Raw genomic sequence first — 6,291 nt, forward strand, 5'->3', positions numbered from 1 at the left:
CACAATACCTTAATCAAGATTAGGAATACACAGTATAACAAAATTGACCTTAACTTTGTTATCAATAAACCAAGATTCATACCAATGCAAATCTCTAAGCATATCCCCCTTTAAATGTAAACAAACATTTATAAACTATCATTTAGAGAATTTGAGCATAGTTCTGCCCAAACTGCTTTCTGTTTTATGTTGAGCAAAGTAATTTTGGGGGGTGTTCACATGGACCTTTTGAGGGGTCTTGATCCATCAAACCACATTAGTCTGGAAGGAGTCCACAGGTTCTCACCCTCTGTGGAAGAACCTCTTAGCCAAAGTAACATATTCTAAGACCCAAATTCTTAAATCAAGATAACTTTACTATATATATATATATATATATATATATATATGCTAATTTAGCTTAGCAGCCCATACAATAAAATGTCTCTTGTCACATAGCTCTTTAACAGTCAAAAAATTTAAAAAATAAAACATAATATACATAATCCAGACTCTCTGTGTATATTTCATCTTTTATGGCTTATTATTTTTACTCTTTACTTTTTCTTTTTTTAATTTTACTAATACTCTTTTTTTTAATTTTTTATTGAGGATTTCTGCCTCCTCCCCGCCACCACCTCCCATTTCCCTCCCCCTCCCCCGATTAAGTCCCTCTCCCTCATCAGCTTGAAGAGCCATCAGGGTTCCCTGACCTGTGGGAAGTCCAAGGACCTCTTCATCCAGGTTTAGTAAGGTGAGCATCCAAACCGCCCAGGCCCCCCCAAAGCCAGCACGTGCAGTAGGATCAAAAACCCATTGCCCTTGTTCTTGAGTTCTCTGTAGTCCTCATTGTCTGCTATGTTCAGCAAGTCCGGTTTTATCCCATGCTTTTTCAGACTCAGGAGTTTAATATTTATTTTATTATCTTTATTTCTTAGTCTATGACTGTCTGTACTCTTTTATATTACTGTTATTGTCTCAGTCTTTTTCTTCTCTCTCCCAAGCCTGCATACATTTTTAAATATACTGTGTCTTGTTTAGATGTCTTTTATGTCTTAACCTGCCCTATTGTGCATCTAAAATCATTTTCTGTCCAAGAGTACTTTTTAAAATGCTAAACAACTTGGTCTCAGAGTCCCTGGGTCTGGGCTCTGCCTCTCTCAGGCTTTAAATATGGTAGAGGTAGTTCACCACAGCTTCTAAGACTGGTGTGTGGGAGTCATCCTTACTGTAATAATTCAGTCATACAACATGGCTGACACTTCCAGGTTTTAGGGCCATGCATGTGCAGACAAGCCCTCAGGCAGAAGTGCCTAATGGCCCTAGGAATCTTAAAAAACCTCATATGACCCACGTGCAGGATGGTTGTGTCATCTACATATGATGCAGCGGCATGAGCCCTTGCACACATGCATGAGCTCTGTCATCTGCATATGATACTCCCCACCATGGTGTTTCTGGCTTCTGAGTTGCCCTGACTAGAGCCAGTTAGGCTTTAACACCCTGCCTGTAGGTAGAGGAAACTCTTCTATAAGCCCTGAGGTGTTTGCTGCCATCACACCCTGTCTATAGAGGGGAGACATCCCCCTAAAACCTTTGTGGTATCACCATTTTTACAGGTTTCAGCAATGGGTAGCAAGCCATCCAAGACCATCAATTCAGCCTCCCCCCTGGGATGCCTTTTAGAGGCCCTGAAACCCCAGGTCTTAATGCCCTACTTAAAGATTCCCACACTTGTCTATCTTTGTTCAAAAAAATTTGGCCTCATTACAATTTAGATAACAATTTAAAGTGGCTACTTAACAGCTCCTTTGATCCCAATATTCTACTGGAGCTTTCTAACTACTGTCAGTTCACAGGCAAATGGAAAGAGTTTCCTTATATCCAAGTCTTTTACTATCTAAGCTCTAAGTTCCAGTCTTTTTTTTTTTTTTTTTTTTTTTTTGAGATAGGGTTTCTCTGTGGCTTTCGAGCTGGAACTAGCTCTGTAGACCAGGCTGGTCTCGAACTCACAGAGATCCACCTGCCTCTGCCTCTGCCTCTTGAGTGCTGGGATTAAAGGCACGCGCCACCATCGCCTGGCTAAATTCCAGTCTTATAATCTCATCTTTCATCATATCTATATCATCCTATCTAATAACTTCCTCCTCGAAGAGCATAGGCAAGTTTGGCAGCAGGCCAGACTACATGCAGACAAGGTTCACCAAACACAGGCAATACACTTCCTGGAGGCAGAGGTGGTCCCCCGGTGAGAACCACAACACCTCAGGTAGAATTTTTACTAGGGATTGGTTTTTTACTTGCCTCCTAGAAGGTCTCCATAAGTCTTCCCTCAAGCCAGTAAATTATGATAAGCTCTCAGAGGTCACTCAAGATATGAAGAAAAATCCTTCTGCAATTTTGGAACACCTCACTAAAGCCCTGTTACAATACACTAACTTAGATCTAGAAACAACAGAAGGCAGACAGTTACTCACGACTCATTTTTTTTCTCAATGCTACCCTAGCATTAAGGCTAAACTTAGACATTTAAAGAAAGACCCCTTAAACCCACAGGAAGAAGTACTAGGGTTGACTTTTAAGGTGTACCATGCAAGGAATGGCAAAGCCCACAATCATCACTGTCACATGCGAGCCATGGCCCTCCAACTGGCAGAAGTGACAGACCACCCAATCCATGCTGTCCATGTTGCTCCCCTGTCCCCCTGGGGCTCTAGAAACACCAGGCCCGTGTTTCAAATGTAGTAGAGCTGGTCACTGGGCCTGAGCATGCCCTAATCCTCATCTTGGTCCCATGAGACCTTGTTCAAGATGCCATAGGGAAGGACATTGGGCAGTCAGTCGACTGTCCTTGTGTACATCTTGGCATGGAGACATCAAACCCAGAAAATTTCCAAGTTGACCTTCTAGGTCTGGCCATGGATGAGTGAGGCTGCCTTGGCTCCTTTTACCTGACCGCAACCATCATCTATAACAGGGAGCCATGGGTAAACATCATGGTATTAGGGCAGTCCATCTCCTTTCTTTCATACACCAGATCAACATATTGATACTGAGGGAATTCTGGGAGGGTATCTCTCCTTCTAGTTGCCCTATTGTTAGGGTAAGGGGACAATCTTATCTACCTCAGCAGACCCACCACTTAACTGTGTTTTTAGGGTTATTTATCTCACTCATTCATTTTCAGTCATGCTGATCTGCCCCCAGTACCTCTTATGGGAAAAGAATTTTAGCAAAAGTAGGAGCTTCCATTTCATTTGCTCCTCCCATTCACCTTACCTCAAATTCACCAACATCCCTACTCCTCCTTCAAGACTCCCAACATTCCAGCTCCAATGTGTCTTTTCCTCAAGCAGCCTCTCGGGTGGACCCCCAAGTCTGGGACACCCAAACTTCTCTGTTGCTAAACACCATTCCCCCATCATTACCCAATTACAAGATCCAAAGACCAAATATCTTCGCTTCCCTTTTCCCACCCACCAGGACAGGGGCTCCCTTCCAGGAACTAACTGGAAGCTTGATTTTACTCATATGCCCACAGTCAGATGAGTTAAATATCTCCTGGTTTTGGTGGACACCATGCCTGAGTAGATTGATGTGTTTCACACTACTAACAATAGGGCCCAGACAGCTTCTGATGTTCTTCTCTTGTAGCATGAACGGGGGCCCTGCTTCTTGTTGTTGGGGTTTTTGTCCCACCCGGTACCCCCAGCTGTTTAGCCCCAAAGAAAATCACACATAGGTCTCCATAAATTATAAGCTGATTGGCCCATTAGCTCTAGCCTCTCACTGGCTAACTCTCACATCTTGATTAACACATTTTTCTGATCTATGTTAGCCATGTGACTCAGTACCTTTTCAGTGGGGCAGGTCACATTCTGCTGCTTCCATGATCTGGACAGGAGTGCAAGGAATCAATTTCCTCCTTCCCAGAATTCTCCTGTTCTCATTACATCATTTTTACTTCCTGTCTGGTTTTCCTGCCTATATTTCCTGCCTGGCCAATCAGCATTTATTTAAAACATGATTGACAGAATACAGACAATTCTCCCACACCACTTTCCCCTCTTTAAAAAAAAAAAGGAACATATCCATAGTTCTTTTTGGGGAATGTGGGTGTAGTATTCCAGGCTACTTCCAGCTGGTGGGAGGAGCTGATAATCTTATAGGAACCTAAAGAAAATTTAGAGTTATGATCAAGTCCTGACTGAAGTATCCTGTGAGTCTTGATCATCTCAGGCAGCAGTCTTGAACATGTTCTGGATGAAGAACTCAGACGTCTAGGCCATCTATTCCTGCCAGAGACTTCTCAGATGGTCTTCCTTGATCAAACTGGATTTTCCTTAACTATGAATAAATCCACAGCCTCTCATTTTCTGTGGAAACTAAAGCAAAATCTCTTCTCCAAAGTAACATACCTTTTGACTTCAACTGTGAAGTCAAGGTATTTTCAAAATACCTATCTTGGATTAATTCTGCAGCATTTATAAGCAAATATCTTTTAGCAGTTGTTCCTCCTTCCTCAGCATTTAAACAATTTAAAGAGATCATAATAACATACAGTATCAAGATTCTCTGTGTATTTTTTGAGACAGGTTCTCTGTATATCTTTGTCCTGGAATTCCCTCTGCAAACCAGGCTATCTTTGAACTCACAGAGATTCGTCTGTCTCTGCCTCCAGGCTGCTCTCTCTCTCTCTCTCTCTCTCTCTCTCTCTCTCTCTCTTTCATTCTTTCTTTTTAACTCTGAGAACTTTAACCTTTAGCCTGTATATATTTTTAACACATTGTAAACCATTTAGAGGTTTTCTTTCTCTTCAAATCTCTCTTTACTGTATATCTCTCTTTTTCTGACCACATGGGTCTTTAATTTGCTAAGGAATATGGAGAAGTTTTTTTGGTTTTTTTTTTTTTTGCCACAACTCTATGGCGTTTTAAGGTCCTTGTCAGGAAGCAAGTTGCAACAATGAATCCATAGCTCCATAGTCCGGACAGCCTGCTTGAAAGAGTCAGAGTTTTTCCTGGCAGGATGGCCCAGAAAGCCTGCATTTTAAAACAGCAGCTTTTTTCCTGCTACAGCTGAAAACCGAAATGGTTTACTCTAGTCTTTCCCAAGCTTTTTAGGCTTTCTGTGGATGCAGTTATCCACCTGGGTGCCTTTCTGTAACATGAGGAGGCCCAGGCCTGCTTGTTTGGGTTTCTGTCCCACCCTGTATTTCCTGCCTGGCCAATCAGCATTTATTTAAAACATGATTGACAGAATACAGACAATTCTCCCACACCACTCTCTGAGAAATTATCCCTCAACCTCTCTTCAGTTGGATAATGTCCCAGAGTTTACCTCCCAGATCTCTCAAACTTTATCTAAGGCTTTTAACATTTCCTGGCATACCAATTATCAATCAAAAAAAAAACCCCACAGACAAACATACCCACAGGCCATTTAGAGGGAAGTAATTCCTCAATTGAGAGTCCCTCTTCCCAAGTATTTCTAACTCACAACTAAAGCTGACTAGGACAGCTTCTAGAATGCCTCCACCTATGCCAGAAAAATCATCCTCACATACAAGGACTTGGATATTTAGTAACACAGGACATCTGCATTTAACCTTCATAGTCGTGTACCTGGATTGTCAGGATGCCCCCTTGAAGCAAACGATAGGTTGTTTTCACTGTATCCACCTACACATATACACTACAAAGTTTCTGTGTCCTCCACCTGACACCATTATACTATCACTTACATTGTGATCTTGACACCAGTTCCCTTTTCTGGACACTGTGGTAAAAAAAAAAAAATGTCTTAAAAGATAAGGTCCACCATACTTTGAAAAAGAAATGGGTCATATTATGAATACATCCCTCACTTAAGTATTCCTCAGAATCATTCTTACCATTCACAGTGCAGACTCTACCAGGCTCCTGATCCTTCCTCAAGGCAGTTCACTCCCATCTCTTTCAAGAGTGTGCTTCTACTGCTTTGTTATATAAATGTATGTTCAACTGCCAGTCTCATGACAGAACTCATTACTTCAAAAAAAGATGAGTACCAAGGGACCCCTCTAATGTCTACAAAACCAGTACAGCTCAAAGATGTGACATTGACTTGCCAAAATAGGAAAACATAATCATGGCTATGCCCCTCCTCTAGGAAGAGACTCTGAGAGTGAGGTTGGGAGGCCAAAGTGGACGTTAGACACTGCTTCAGGGACTTGGCTTATGTCACGCATGTAGGTGAGTCTCTGCCCTTGCACTGGATCATGTGAGTTTCATCCAGTGCTCATAGCTTGCAGTGAGCTTCTTCATGTCAATG

This window comes from Microtus ochrogaster (assembly GCF_000317375.1).
Source record: "Microtus ochrogaster isolate Prairie Vole_2 chromosome 14 unlocalized genomic scaffold, MicOch1.0 chr14_random_1, whole genome shotgun sequence".
Taxonomy (NCBI): Eukaryota; Metazoa; Chordata; class Mammalia; order Rodentia; family Cricetidae; genus Microtus; species Microtus ochrogaster.